This window comes from Nicotiana tomentosiformis, chromosome 2 (assembly GCF_000390325.3).
Source record: "Nicotiana tomentosiformis chromosome 2, ASM39032v3, whole genome shotgun sequence".
Taxonomy (NCBI): domain Eukaryota; kingdom Viridiplantae; phylum Streptophyta; class Magnoliopsida; order Solanales; family Solanaceae; genus Nicotiana; species Nicotiana tomentosiformis.
The window spans coordinates 65,510,512-65,527,693 of record NC_090813.1 but is presented as its reverse complement, the minus strand read 5'-3'; the positions used below and the strand labels follow the sequence as shown (position 1 = coordinate 65,527,693).

At 35.4% G+C, this 17,182-nt stretch overlaps 1 long non-coding RNA gene across 1 annotated transcript; it reads left to right on the top strand.

Annotated features, from left to right (window-relative positions):
• The first annotated feature begins 11,496 nt into the window (after window positions 1-11,496).
• Window positions 11,497-12,124, top strand: LOC104091851 (uncharacterized). Its single transcript, XR_011413937.1, has 2 exons — window positions 11,497-11,840; window positions 11,931-12,124. It is a non-coding gene; the product is annotated as an uncharacterized lncRNA (long non-coding RNA).
• The last annotated feature ends 5,058 nt before the right edge of the window (window positions 12,125-17,182 follow it).

Sequence of the window (17,182 nt, the reverse complement as noted above, 5' to 3'; positions counted from 1 at the left end):
AATACGTTGAGTATTTTCCTGATAAGTTTGTTCCTTGGAATGATTTCTCCCAGGGAATGGAGCTCATTGATGATAGAGGTGAAACGAGTGTGCATGTCCTGAATGGACTCATCGTCCTTCGTCCTGAAGAGTTTATACTCAGTGGTTAGCATATCAATCTTCGACTGTTTGACTTGAGTTGTCCCTTCGTGTGCTGTTTGGAGAGCTTCCCAGATCTCATTGGAAGATTAACAAGCCGAAATCATGTTGTATTCATCTGGCCCAATGCCACAGACGAGGATTTTCTTTGCTCGAAAGTTCTTCTCTATAGCCTTGCAGTCAACATCATTGTATTCCTTCCTAGACTTGGGAACTGTCACTACTGGTTCCCCAGTGGTTTTTATAGGAACGAAAGGACCGTCTCAGATAACATCCTAGAACTCTGAATCTTCAGCCATGATAAAATCATGCATCCTTGTCTTTCACCATCTATAGTATTGGCTATTGAATCTTGGTGGTTTGTAGGTGGATTGACCTTCTTCGAAGTTTGGTGGAGCAGCTATGAGGATCCTTTCTAGGTGTTAGCCTGATAGAAAGAACCTACTCGGATACCAATTAATAGACACTAAGGGTCCACCAAACTTATATAGAGAACCTCTATTAATTCCTACAGAATACACTTACACAGCTGTAAGTAAATAACACAATAGAGTTTTACGTGAAAAACTCCCAGCTCACGGTATTAAAAACCACAACCTACCCTTGTAGGATTTTAACTTCACTACTGAGCAAACTTCAGATTACAAACTATTGTAACCTAGGAATTAACCTCTTAATCCCTCACTAACTTGTAATAACTCTATTACAAGCCCATTTTATAATAACTCTATTACAAAGCTTACAACTCGACTAACTTTAGCCAAGACACAAACACATGATTTATGATTTTACAAAGGTTTCTTATACAATGCTTCTAACTAAGCTAAGTAGGAATTACAAGTAAATCACTTTGACAAAGATGGTATACAACTAAGGATATATGATGACTCAATGCAGGAAACTGGTCCTTCGTTATATTGCTCTTTGTTCTTGACGTCTTGAATGTCACTTGCGGGTTGGCAATACACTTGAGAGAGAGCTTGATGAATTCTAGAGTATGAAAGTGTGTTGTTTTTTACTTTGTTTCATGTTAATAATACATAAGTGACATTACTTGAATGATACAAGCATGTTTGGTATAAAAGACATTCCCCATAAAGTGACTGCTCTACTGTTTGCACTGTTGCACGTGTGCAGAGGAACAGTTGTAGTCACTTTACAACTGTGGGGAGTTGATTGGTACTGTCAGCAAGGGAACTGATGTCGATCTGTTCCCTCTGTTGTTTCTTGGACTCTGAATGTTAGAACATGTTTCAAACTTGAGACTTATTGATCTTTGAGCACTCAAAGGATGTGGAACATGTTCCCCATTTGGTTCTCAACAAAGTTTGTTAAATCATCAAAATATAGTAAGACACATAACTTATCATTTAACCAACATATTTTAAATTTTTAGCAAAAGGTCCTATTTCCAAAACTTTTCTTAACGAGGTCAAATTATAAATAGTAAACTAAAAAAATTTCCACGCTATTTCTTTGGGAGACTCCCGCGAAGGTCCAAAATAGAGAACCAAAATAAGATAGGGGAAAAAGAATACAAAAGAATCTTGTTTACTGAATTTAATACCTAGACAGTATTTTAAAGAAAAAAAAGGGGAAGATTTTCACTAAGTTTTAAGAGATGAAAAAAAAAAGGAAAGTTTCTTATAAGTATATTGAAAATGTTTGTCCTTTTTTTTTGCTAGGTATAAAATACACGAAGACCCCAATAAACTTGTTCAAAAAATAGGTTTGAACACTTAAACTAAACGAGCATTTCTTTACCCCCTAAACATATTTGGAGTGAATTATTTTCTCCCATAATAGTTGACGTGGCAAAAAAAGAAAAGAATTTTTTTTAAGCGCGCACATGATAAAAAATATGAAAAGGTGGGCCCTTTTCCTTTCTAACTTCTCCTTCTTCAACCACTCCCCTTCGTTCTCCTTTTCCCCCTTTCTTCTTCAGTTTTTGTTTCTTTCTTCTTCTTTTTTTCTAAGTTTATTTTTTCATTAAACATAGTAGAATATTTTGAATTAATGTGCAGACTTGTACTAAACTATAAGACAAAAGAATTAATATGACCTATTCATATTTTGAACCCAACATTTTCACTCAGCTCTGTAAATGACGAAACAAGAGAATGAAGCCGCAGTGAGGATTAGCGCTACAACAGAGGTCGTCGTCGTCGACTTACCTCACTGCAATAAATCATTTAACATCTTCAACAATAAAATGTGGCGGTGTCTCACACAACGGGTGGAAGTAAAATGGAAAAAAATTAAAGGAGCATTTCGGATATGAATTGAAAGGAGAATCGATTGGAGACATATCTGTAGGTTGTGTGATTGTTTTGCTGAAGAAAGAGAAATAGATTGAGATTTTGTTTGAATCTAAATTTTATACTCATTTGATTGAAGAGAGAGATGTTGGTTATATTATTATTCAAGTATTTAAGTTGTTAATTGGGATTATTAGTGTAAAAATATAAGTAAAAAAAAAAAAAAAAAAGAGTAAAAATTACCAAAGATTGAAGATTTCTGATGTGGCGCTGACATGGTGCTGACGTGGAGCGCATGCGTGAAGCATCTTATATTATGAGACTGATATTAGTGCTTCATGGGGGGAAAGTAATTCACTCCAAATATGTTTAGGGGTAAAGAAATTCTCGGTTAGTTTAAGTGCTCAAACCTGTTTTTTGGACAAGTTTAATGGGGACTTTATGTATTTTATCTTCTTGTTATGAAAAAGTTGACCAGAGCTCACAGTAATATAAGGCATAAAATCGTCACTTGAAAATAATATTTAGATAGTTAAAACGAATGTTTTAAAAGGTGGGGGCGTGAGGCGAGGCGTTTTCGAGGCGAGGCGTAAGCCCTGAGATATGGAGCGAAAGTCCCACGGATCTTTAAATTTTACTAATTTCAAGAATTTTAAAATAGTACTCCCTCCGGTCCATAATAAGTGACAATTTTACCTTTTTATTTTGGTCCAAAATAAGTATCCATTTACATAATCAAGAAGGAATTAATTTTATTTTTTCAAACTTTGCCTTTATTTACATATTACAATGTGTCAAGATAACAATTAATTATGATTAGTTTAGTAATATATCTTTTTTTCTCTAGGAGTTCGTATTTTCTTAATAGGTGTGCCAAAGGTAAAATGATTATTGATTGTGGACCGAAGGAGTATAAAATAAAAAATGATTATAAAAATTACATTAAAATTATAAAATTATAACAAATAATCTATTTAAATATTTATAAATTATAATTCAACTATGAATAATACGAAAAGTATGACATATATCATAATATGCAAATTAGCTGCGATGTCGTTACAATTCAAACATCAAAAGTAATGTATTCGATGCGAAATCTTATATGTATCTCTTAAGGAGTAATGAATTTTGAAAGAATTTCGATATTATAATTTTGATATTTTTTTTAAAATACTCCTTTTATTTAATATGCTTTTTATTTAAAAAAGAATTTATATAAAAATATAATTCACAATTTAAATATGATTCTCTAGCATCATTTATTTTTAAGTTTCAATAGGTTAATAAAGTGACACATAATTCACCATACTATACCATGATAACTAATTATTTGTAAATAGTTGCTAGCTAATACTGAGCTATTAAATTAATAAGTATTGTATCTCGTAAACGTGAAAAAAAAATATTTAGAAAAATAATTATTTAAAAATTTATGGACTATTATATAATAAAGACATAACAAAAGTTAATAAATAAATACTTTTAAATGAAAGATTTATTTAAAATTTACTATTATAGCAGTCTTATTGGGTAACGTGCAATAATTTTTATTTTAATTATGACATAAAATACTCTCAACTTAATGATTTATGATTAAGAAAAAAATAATTCTTAATAGTCAACGATTTATTAAGAAAATTTGAGAATTTACAATGTTAGTTACACACAATTGTATAAAGTTTTATTAGGCGAGCCCAGTACGCTAGACGTTGGGCGTGTCCGGGGCGTAAGTCTCACGGAACTAAGCCTCACACATAAATTCAGGGACGTTTTACGAGTGCTCCGTCCCAAAGCGAGCCCAGGCGAATCCCAATTCTGTCTTTTCAAAACAGAGGTTAAAACTACACGCAAGTCATTAAAAATTTAAAAATATCCTGGTCTCATAGTTTTAGAAGTACTTTTAAGAAGTGTTTTGACTTTCTTACAATTGACTTTAGGAAATCGTAAGTTGGGATTAGATGAAACAGGTAGATTGCACCTATTATCAGTCACATTTATTTGTTGTCTCATCAATAGTGCCTTCATAATTAATACTAGCACTGACTCACAATCTTTGACAGTGTACAAAGAGTTTCACACTATGATTTTGTCACTGCAAAATATCTTTTCTTTTTGTCCTGCTTTAAGGCAAGCCTTTTGATACACAATTTTCCATAAGTTACAGCGGTGCATTAAATGACATTTCCCTTTTTTATTAGAATTTCTAACATGGGAAACTATTTCTCACATGCCAGATCAGTATATATTCAAAAGTACAGAAATGAACGCATATTAGAAAGTTAGTGACAATTTCAACTTTCTTAGCAGGCGTTTTGACATAAAAATTATAATTTTTTTTTAAAAACTGATATTTTGAATTAAGTTGTTAAATAATATTTAAAATTTAAAATTATATTTTGATATATTTTTTACTGAAAAAATATTGCACTTTTGTGAGTAGAGAGTTCTTTTTTTTTTTTTTTTTGAAAAAACTCATTTTCGAAAAATTTCTAAAAACTTACAAAATTTCATAGACAAATAAATTTTTGAAAAAAAATATTGTTAGGATCGGAAACCCGGGTAGTGCGAAATTTAGCCAAATAACGGTATAATGACAATAACAAAGACAATATAATAAAGGGAATTAAAGAATATAAAGAAGACACAAATTAAATGTGGTTCGGTCAAGGTGACCTACGTCCACAAGCGGAGATGAGCAATTCCACTATACCAACAAGAGTACAAAAGAGAGTACAAAATTAGAGTACATACTCTAATTAATCCCAAATACCCAAAGACAATAACCTCACAAGATCACTCCAAAGAAAGGGTTCACACAAGTGTTTCCCAACACTCACTCTCTTACAAAATACTATATAATGAAATAAAGGAGGAGAAAGAAAGACAAGAGTGAAAAGCTCTTGAATTGATGTGTTTTCAAATGAGAAATTCCTCTATTTATAGCAAGAAATCCTTGGCCTAATAATGGATATTATGTCATGGCAAATGTCATGATCCACAAATTTGTTATAATGAATATTATGTCATGGTAAATGTCATGAACCACAAATTTGTTACAATGGGTATTATGTCATGGCAAATGTCATGAAAATTTGGTCATATTACAAATCTCCACATTGGCCTAATTTTGACTTATATATAGTAAATTTGCTCCACATTCTCCGCAAAAACCCTAATGGGCAAAATCATTCTTCATAAATGCCAATCAAGTTCAGGCAAAGCTTGAACTTGAACACTAGAAGAGGTTTTGTGAACATGTCAGCAGGATTGTCTCTAGTATTGATCTTCTGAACAGAGACTTTTCTTTCAGCAATGGTTTTTCGGATGAAATGATACTTTATATCAATGTGCTTCGTCCTCCCATGATATACTTAATCTTTAGTCAAGTGAATGGCACTTTGACTATCACAAAAAATGGTAATACCATTTTGGTGTAAACTGAGTTCCGCAATAGACCCTTCAACCATAAAGCTTCTTTGATCGCCTCGATCACTGCCATATAATCTGTTTCGGTAGTAGATAAAGCTACTACATGTTGTAATGTACCTTTCTAACTAATAGCGCAACCACCGATGTAAAATACATAGCCTGTGAGTGATCTTCTTTTGTTAGGATCACCTGCATAATCTGAGTCTACAAAACCAACCAAAGTGTTAGTATTTCTCCCAAACTCCAAATATGTGTTTGAAGTACCTCATAAGTATCTGAGAATCCATTTCACAGCATGCCAATGTGCTTTACCAGGGCAAGCCATATACCGGCTTACCACGCTCACTGCTTGTGAAATGTCTGGACATATACAAACTATTGCATATATAATACTGCCGACTGCACTGGAATAAGGAACATGTGCCATGTACCTCTCTTCTTCCTCTGACTGCGGGGACTGAGCAGCTGATAACTTAAAATGAGTAGCAAGAGGGGTACTAACTGGTTTAGCATCTTTCATGCCAAATCTCTCCAATACTTTCTCCAAGTACTTCTTCTGGGTCAGAAATAGCCTGTTGGCTTTTCGATCTCTTTTGATCTCCATGCCAAGGATTTTCTTTGCTGCTAACAAATCTTTCATCTCAAATTCACTTTTCAGCTGACTTTTCAAGTTGTGAATTTCTGTTAAATCCTTAGCAGCAATGAGCATGTCATCAACATATAATAATAGGTACACAAATGAACCATTATTTAACTTCCGAAAGTAAAGACAACTATCATACATGCTCCTCGAATAACCATGACCCAACATAAAGGAATCAAACCTTTTATACCATTGTCTTGGAGACTGCTTTAATCCGTACAAAGATTTATTCAACAAGCAAACATGATCTTCTTTTCCTTCAATTTCAAATCCTTCGGGTTGATGCATGTATATTTGTTCCTCAAGTTCACCATGTAAGAAAGTTGTCTTAACATTAAGTTGTTCTAATTCCAAATCATACATGGCAACGAAGTTAAGCAAGACACGAATAGAGTTATGTTTAACAACATGTGAGAAAATATCATTAAAATCAACTCCTTGTACCTGACTATAGCCCTTTGCAACTAATCGTGCCTTATACCTCGCATCTTCAACCACTGGAATGCCATCCTTTTTCTTGAAGACCCATTTGCAACCAACAATTCTTTTTTCTGATGGCGGCTTCACAAAAGATCAAGTACCATTCTTGTGGAGAGACTAGATTTCTTCATTCATTACAATTAGCCACTTGGCTGAGTCAGCACCAGAAACTGCTTCTGAATATTTTGATGGTTCTCCAATTTTTTCAGTTTTCTATGCAACTGAAAAAGCAAATGCAACATAATCTACAAACCTTAATGGTTGTTTACCTTCTCTTCTTGGTCTATGTTAGGCTATAGAATACTCATCTTCTTCTGGTTCAACTTCAGGAGTCTCAACTTCAGGAATTTCAGCTTCTGTCTCAACTTCAGGAGTTTCAACTGTATTTTGCTCCAAAGTTGATGAGCTTGGTTTAGAAGGAATGCCAATCTCAATCTCCACCTGGTTCTGTGTACACTTTCTTTTATCTGTATCACAAGAACTAGAAGACTCTTTTCTATACTGTAACATAGAGGATTCATTAAAGGTTACTTCTATGCTAATTATAAATTTTGGTGCCATGGAATCAGGATACCATAGTCGGTATCTTTTCACCCCAGATGCATACCCAAGAAAAATGCACTTTTTATCCCTTGGCTCTAATTTTTCAGCATTTACATGCATGTATGCATGGCAACCAAATATATTTAAATCAGATAACTAGCAGGAGTACCTGACCATACTTCCTCTGGAGTCTTAAAGTTCAAAGGTGCAGAAGGAGCTCGGTTGATAATATAACAAGCTGTAGAGATAGCTTCTGCCCAAAAGGCGTTTGTCAGCCCAGCATTTGAAATCATGCAACGAGCCCTTTCCAAAAGAGTTCTATTCATCCTTTCTGCCACACCATTTTACTGAGGTGTCATTCTCACAGTACGATGTCGAGCAATTCCTTCATTCTTGCAAAATTCGTTGAATTCATCATTACAAAATTCCAAGCCATTATCCGTTCTAAGCCGCTTAACCTGTTTTCCTGTTTGCTTCTCAATCAAAAATTTTCATTGTTTGAAATTTAAGTAAACATTACTTTTATTTTTCAGGAAATAAACTCAAACTTTCCTTGAATAATCATCAATGAAAGTTAACATATACCTGGCACCACCTTTTGATGGGGTACGTGAAGGACCCCAAAGATCTGGATGAATGTAATCCAAAGTACCTTTTGTTCTATGAATCGCTGGAGATTTGAAGTTGACTCTTTTCTGCTTTCTGAACACACAATGTTCATAAAACTCCATATTTCTGGTACTTTAGCCACATAAGAGACCTCTTTTGCTGAGGATGGAAAGACCTTTTTCACTTATATGCCCCAATCACATATGCCACAATTTGGTGATGTCAGAATCTGATTTATCTGATATTGAAACTCGCAGCAATTATAACAGTAGATCCCAAAAGAGTATACAACGTACCAGATCTGCGTGCTTTCATGATCACAAGAGCACCATAAGAAATTTTCAGAACTCCACCTTCACCTGTATACTTGCACCCAAGAGATTCTAGAGTGCCCAAAGAGATGAGATTTTTCTTCAAGTTAGGAACATGTCTAACATCGGTGAGAGTTCTCACCACACTATCGTACATTTTGATTCGGACTGTACCTTTTTCAATAACTTTGCAGGCAACATTGTTGCCCATCAAGATAACTTCACCTCCAATAGATTCATATGTGGTAAATAAATCCCGACTGTGACACATATGATAAGAACAACCCAAATCTAAAATTCACTCATTGTTAGATTTGAAACTATTATTAGTTGCTAAAAAAATAGTTCCCTCAGTCTCATCAGTAGCTACACTTGCTTCGGCAGTGTCAATATTTTTGTGCTCATTTTTCTTTTCTGTATGCGTTTCTTTGTTTTTCAATTTAAAGTATTCAGAAATAATGTGACCTTTCTTATGACAATATTTGCACATGACATTTCTGTATCTGGATTTTGACCTTGATTTAGGTTTCTCACTACTTGAATCTTTCTTATTGGATCTACCTCTTATGAATAAGCCTTCCCCTTGGTTCCCACTAGTTTTCCCAGTAATATCTCTATTTATTTTTTCTTTTGATTTCAAAATAGATTTGATATCTTTATAAGAGATATTATCCTTTCCATAAAGCATAATATCTCTTATATGTTTAAACGATTGGGGTAAGGAAACAAGCAATAACACAACTTGATCCTCATCTTTGATTTCAGCATCTATGTTACTTAAATCCATAAGAAAAGAATCAAAAGTATCAAGATGAGTAAGTATAGAGGTACCTTCAGCCATACGAAAAGTGTAGAGTTTTTGCTTTAGGTAAAGCCTGTTTTCTACTTCTTCTTTTTTTCATTTTTTTTTTTTCATATATAGGGTTTTAAGCTTTTCCCATATGCCTTTGGCTGAGCTTTCTGCTGCAACTTCATGCAAAACCTCATTTGAAAGATTTAAAATAATACATGTTTTTGCCTTTTTGTCTATGACGGCAAACTCCTCGTCCGTCATTTTATCCGGCATCTTCTCCTTTCCTTGCAGTGCCAAATCTAAGCCATCCTGAATTAGGATAGCTTCCATCTTTAATTGTCACATTCCGAAGTTTGCACTTCGGTCAAATTTCTCAATATAAGACTTTGTTAGAGTCATTTTGGCTATTTAAACTAACCCGGTTAGATCTGGCTCTGATACTAATTTATTAGGATCGGGAACCCGGGTAGTACGGAATTTAGCCAAACAACGGTATAATGACAATAACAAAAGACAATGGAAGTTGATAATAACGACAATTAAAGAATATAAAGAAGACACAAATTTAACATAGTTCGGTCAAGGTGACCTACGTCCACAAGCGGAGAGGAGCAATTTCACTATACCAACATGAGTATAAAAGAGAGTACAAAATTAGAGTAAATACTCTAATTAATCCCAAATACCTCAAGAGATTAACCTCACAAGATCACTCCAAACAAAGGGTTCACACAAGTGTTTCCCAATACTCACTCTCTTACAAAATACTCTATAATGAAATAAAGGAGGAGAAAGAAAGCCAAGAGTGAAAAGCTCTTGAATTGGTGTGTTTTCAAATGAGGAGAAACTCCTCTATTTATAGCAAAAAATCTTTGGTCTAATAATGGATATTATGTCATGGCAAATGTCACGATCCACAAATTTGTTATAATGGATATTATATCATGGCAAATGTCATGAACCACAAATTTATTACAATGGATATTATGTCATGGCAAATGTCATGAAAATTTGGTCATATTACAAAAATATGTTTTTTTTTATGGACGAACGAGTCCTTAAATACAATCCAAGAGCAAAATGAGAAAATAAGTTACTCAAAAAAATAACGTTTGAAAACAAGAGAGTTCACTCAAGAGGTTAAAGTGTGGAGGTAGATGTATCATATGGTGCAAGAGCAAGAAGAGTAAGAGCAGTCTCTAAACATTTCAGTTCAAAACATACCGTGGAATCATCTTAACAAAATTATCATATAGATTACCCTATTAGTTATTTAGTTATTATGCATTATCTATATATATACGAGAGCACAATAATAATCAACGATTCGACTCGATTAATATTACAGACTTCTTATAGAGGTTAGTTTGTTTTACGCCCAAAGCAAACAATATGAAACTCCAATATAATTGCGCGAGGAAATAGGGTGGCAATTAGGAGCCAGCTTTTAAGATAGACTAGAAAAATTGCAAGTCTTGGATCTGCCAGAATGAAATAATTGTGTGTTGTCTGTATATATGTACAATCCCTTTAATATATTGTTAACTCCCATGTGAGTTGCTTTATTGATATGCATAGAAAACTATGATAGTTATAGCAAAGAGGAAAAAGACCAAATGTTTCTTGGCACGAATTGTAGGTATGTTATTATAAATGGGTGAAAGATCATTTATGACCACGAAAGTTGAGAAATTCCTTGAACATAGGAACTAATTTGTCATAACTTGATATGTACACATATACATGTGTTGATAATGACTTATCTATAGCTTAACCAAAAGAAATAGACTAATGACTGTTAACGATTGTACTCGTTATATCATATGTGAGTTATGGACACTAATTTTATGTGGATGCCAAAATATTGGTTCCAATTCCTCATGTTCCCTATTTATTATCAATCTGATTGTCAACTAATTTATGTCCAAAAGACCACTTAGGCCAATCCTTTGCCAGAAAATTATATTGTGTTTGTAAGGTTAATTTTTCTTAATAATACAGATAACAATATGGTAAATTTCTTTAGCTTCATCTTTTAGTGTTAATTTTTCTTTCTCTCTTGATAAAAATTCTAACTCCGTCATTGCGACCATCCAGCCACTAAACACCAAGTCCAACCCCATATAACATATTGATATTGTAACACCAAATATGAGCCTCAATATTTATAATGATACAACCCACGTCCACTTTCTCCTTTTCCACTCTCCATTATTGCATACGTCCATACACGTCTTTATCATGCATCATTCCTTTTTATATTCTTCTCTAAAATCTTGTCTCCTTTTTATATATGTACCCCTCACTTTGAATTAAAAGAAATGCACACCATGTCTGAAATCTCATTATCTTCCTCTTCTCCATGTTCATGGCAAGATGAAACTGCAATAATTTCCTCTCCACTGAAAACTCAGTTGGTTTCTAAGTCAGTATCAGAAAGGCTGCTCTCAAAGTTTTCTGATTTATCAGAGTTTGATTTTGATTATTCAAAGAGCGGTTTGTGGTCTCCTCCAATTCAAAGAAGTCATGTGTTATTGAGCTCACCAGCTGCCCAAATTCTATCACACAGAGAAATGGCTGCTAAGTTAAATAAAGTCTTGAAAAGACATCAAAGAAGAAGGCGTTGCTTCAATGTATGAATCTTCATTCTTTCTCCCTTCTCTGCTTTAATGGTATGTTGTTGATAATTTTCTATTAATTTTTGGTTGATTTTCTATTTGTAGGCGTGCTTATGTTCTCCAAAGAGATTTTGATCTCAATGTCAAAAGAAGTCCTGCAAGGTCTTTGATTTATTGAGAGTTTAAGAAAATGCAATGAAGATCTCTAATTTCTAACTATTATCCAATTCAAAATGTACATGTGTTTGTGTAATTATTATATAGAGGAATGGTTAACTTTCCAGTTTTCGTTGCTTAAAGACTATTTTTTTTATTTTTTTTATTTTGTTGGGAACGGGAATTATGATTCTCCATGCATAAAGCTTTAAAAAGAACAAAAGGAAAGCCAGAAAGAATTATTAAAGTGGGGATATTTAGACTATTTTTAGCATATAGAACTGTTCCATTACTTGTGAGTTGTGAATAAGTTTTCTCCCCAAATTTTTTACCCCAGCAATTTGGTCTATACTCTATACACCATCATTATCATTAAAAATTTAAAAAAAATCATAAAAGGTCTCCCCACACTTTTAAGAATAATAAACAAACCCCTAAAATTTTCTCGGATTTGCAATAACCCACTTGTACGTTCTTTGCAAGAATTCTGTTACCCCCAAGATAGAAGTATGTAACTGTAAATCCAAGATAAGTATAAAGGGCTCTTATGCATTTTCCCAATAGAAAAAAAAAAGAAAGGCTTTTGTCACTTTTACTCGTCAGAAATTATTTACATTCGGTAATAAAAAATATGTATAAAATTTATAGTATAATTTTTATATATCATATACATAATATATATATATATAAAAATATACGTTTTCGACTATTTTTTTAAGAACGGCCATACAATAAAATAAAAATAAAAAGCCTTTGTCTTAGAACCAACATGAAGGGACATATAAAATTCTAGCTTTTGTTCAATAGAACTCCGGCAAAATAAGTATACTATGTAACTGCAAATTCAAGACAAGTTTAGAGGGATATTTATGCCCTTTCCGAAGAAAAAAAGCAAAGGCTTTGACGCTTTGTCTGGAGACAACATGAAGGTGCATTTAAAATTATAGCTTTTGCTCAATTCCACATGCAATTCCAAGAACTTTGGCTCTTATTCCACATGAAATTCCAAGAAGTAACAAAAGCAATTAATTACTACAGACATGTATGTTCTGGAGTTCCAAAGCTCTTCTCCGCCAACGGACAAATAAGTGCTGGTGTACACTGCATATAACTCCTAGATCAGGATTCATGGCTTCTTTGCAAAATTTTCCACAGTTTTGCAGATAAAACTCTGTTGTATTTTGTCGTTTATATTTATTGAAAGACTTACATTTTAAAAAGTGAACATCTCTATTTAGCCAATGAAGAAATTAAATAACTAGTGTTAGTATGCAATCATTCTCTCGCCAAAAGTACAAATGTTTTCCATTATTGTTTCCTACTTGTATCATATCTTAATTTTCAACTCAAGCTTGTTTTTTTCCTACTACTATCCTGTATTAAATTGACAACTCATACTCGTGGGGCAACATATGCATGTGCAACTGAATCAACTTTTGAATTTTTTACCCCCAGATTCTGTGGTGATCGAGCTTCAAGCAGATGAGAAAAAATTTAACTAGTACTATTACTTCTGTGAAGATTCGAAACTTGTTTTCCAAGCTTAATACTCCAACTGTTCAACCCAAAATTTAAAACTTCAATATATGTATACGGTATAAACTGATTTCGGCTTTCATACGTCTGATCGAGATCGAAACATAATGGATCGAAAAAAATCTTCATAATATCAAAGATGGGATCCGAAGAAGGTACGAACGAGCTTCGATTTTTGGGGACAGATCAAACACCGAGTTCGAAGTCATTATCGAGCTCGGGTCCGAATCGAACTATGATGAGATGTTATGAGATCGAGCTTAAGGGGCAAAGGCCAACCGATACTGAGCCCGAGTCATTACCAGACCCCGAGTCAGCATCGAGCTCAAGTCCGCATCGAGCTCTATATACAACACCGACCAACACTGAGTCCGATCAAGCTCGAGCTCACAGACAAGAGCCGTTACAACCGCACTAAGGGAGAGAATCTCGGCGGGAATTAGGAAAAAACTGATTTATCATGGGCTCCCCAGTATGTATTTTTAATTATATCTAAACTAGGATCCTCCACTATAAAGAGGATGACTACATGTCTGTAAAGGACAGGTTTTGCTCACATTGTAACTAAAACACCATACACTCCTATATTGAAGAGTTATTCCTTTTAAGCTTCATAAATTGATTCATCTTGCTTAGTCCTCAAAATCATCTTCTTTCCAGTCTTGTTTATTTTACATTCTTTGCAATCCGTATTTGATATTTCTATTTGTCCTTATGATTTGTATTAAATTATACCACATATCCTTAGAACTATGTACAAATTCAACTCTATCCGTTTTTCGGGTAAACAGTTTGGCGCCCACCGTGGGGCTAAGGATAACAGTGGTTGTTTGATACGAATCTACAAAAACACACCATTTTGCGCTTGTTTCCGGAAGTGTCTTTGATTTCAGATTAGTAGCGACTAACTATCGATTAAGTGGCCTTACCTATCGACAATGAAGCTGGTTTTCAAAATGAGAACAACAACTTGATACCCAGTATCGAAAGACCGCGTGTCCACGCCGTCAGAGCTCAAATCGAAGTGCCAATAGACATTAATTCGCATGTGGCCATCGAGGCGAACCTACATTCTGAACCTGAAAATAGTATTCATGGGGGCACTCGATCTGCAGCTCGAGACACCCATAACGTCGAGGAAAACAGTGTCATCTTAGTTATGATTTTCGAAATGTTGCAAACTCAACAGGCAACAATAGCTCAATTGCAGAGTCAAACCCATATACCAAGCAGGCCAGAACCCAGCTAACCTCGAGAAAACGCCCATGCAGCGGAACCATCTATAATAAGATCAAATGAGCAAGAGTCGGGGACTAATACCGAAATTGCTAAGATGTTCGAAGAACTAACCAAACGAATAGAATCGGGAGAAAGAAGGATCGAAGCAAACGACAAAAAGGTAAAAACATATAACTCCAGGATTGATCAGATCCCGGGGGAACCACCGATATTGAAGGGCTTAGATTCTAAAAAATTCATACATAAGCCTTTCCCCCAAGCGCGGCTCCTAAACCGATCCCAAAGAAATTCCGCATGCCTGAGATTCCTAAATATAACGGAACTACCGACCCAAACAAACATGTCACCTCATACACATGTTCCATCAAAAGGAACGACCTTGAGGATGATGAGATCGAATCCGTATTACTGAAGAATTCGGTGAAACCCTGTCCAAGGGAGCAATGATATGGTATCATAATTTACCATCTAATTCTATCGATTCCTTTGCTATGCTTGCAGATTCCTTCGTAAAAGCTCACGTCGGGGCCATAAAAATCGAGACAAGGAAGTCGGACATATTTAAGGTAAGACAAAAGGATAACGAGATGCTAAGGGAGTTCATATCTCATTTTCAAATGGAACGAATGGATCTGCCACCGGTCATAGACGATTGGGTTGTTCAGGCTTTCACTGAATGTCTGAACGAACGAAGTTCGACGGCTTCACGACGGTTGAAGCATAACCTGATCGAGTACCTAGCTATTACTTGGGACGACATGCATAATCGGTACCAATCAAAAATTAGAGTCGAAGACGATCAGTTGGGGTCGGAACCCGCTACTCGAAGGGATATCAATCGAGAACAAGGTCCGATCAGGGACCGATACCGACTATATAATGGGAACCACAGAATCAATGAATCGAGACGTAACCCCGGACAAAGCAACAAAAGAAGTGATCGAGGTCAAGGATCTTGGGGGATGATGAACAGGAATGGGTTCGACAGGCCTACCCGATCTAAAGTAGCACTACGATTATCGGAGTATAACTTCAACATCGATGCATCCGCCCTCGTGTCGGCTATCGGATGCATCAAAGACAGTAAATGACCTCGACCCATGCAAACCGATCATGCCCAGAGGAATCCCAATCAAATGTACGAATACCATAGCACCCATGGCCACAGAACGGAAGATTGCAGGCAACTAAGAGAGGAGGTAGCCCGGTTATTCAATAAAGGGCACCTTCGAGAATGTTTAAGCGACATGGTCAAGAACCATTTCAAAAATAGGGATTTCGGCAAAAACACGAACAAGAAGAACCATAACACGTAATCCACATGATCATCGGCGGCGTCGATACCCCTCAAGGGCCATTGCTTAAACGCACTAAGACATCGATTGTAAGAGAAAAGCGACCTCGAACTCAGGAATACGCACCCATAGAAACTTTGTCCTTTAACGATGAAGATGCAGAAGGAGTCATGCAATCTCATAATGATGCACTAGTAATACCTATACTTATGAATAAAACTAAAGTTAAGCGTGTGTTAATTGATCCAGATAGCTCGGCCCACATTATTAGATCGAAGGTGGTAGAACAACTCGGTCAATAGAACCAGGTCATACCCGCAACCATGGTTCTAAACGGGTTCAATATGGCATGTGAGACCACCAAAAGCGAGATAATTCTGTCGATAAACGTGGTCGGGACCATCCAGGAAATGAAGTTCCTCGTAATCGAAGGCGACATGAGGTACAACACCCTTTTTGGAAGGCCATGGATCCACAACATGAGAGTTATACCTTCGACCCTACACTAGGTTCTTAAATTCCCAACACCGAAGGGAGTCAAAATAGTGTACGGAGAATAACCGACCACGAGGGAAATGTTTGTAGTCGAAGAAGCAATTCCAATATCCTCACCTTCGTCAACAAAGGGATCAGACTCAAAAGGGGAACGAGATGCCAAATAGCAATCACAGACGTCGGCTTCAACCCAAGCAGAAAATCAGAAGGTCGAGGTAGATGATGATCAAAGGATCCCTAGATCTTTCGTGGTTCCCGATGATTTCGACGCTACCCAATCAACGATTGAAGAATTGGAGCAAGTCGTACTAATCGAGCATTTTCCCGAATGAAAGGTATACTTGGGAACGAGATTAACCCTCGAACTCAGGAAAAGGCTTATTCAATTTCTTATCGATAACTTAGACTATTTTGCTTGGTCCCATTTAGATATAACAGGGATCCCACCGGATATAACGACGCATCGGCTAAGCATGGACCCTAGGTTTATACCGGTAAAGCAAAAGAGAAGACCCCAGTCCGAGGTAAAGCACACATTCATAAAGGACGAGGTAACTAAACTTCTCAAAATAGGGTCTATTCGGGACGTAAAATATCCCTAATGGTTAGCCAATGTAGTTGTAGTCCCTAAAAAAT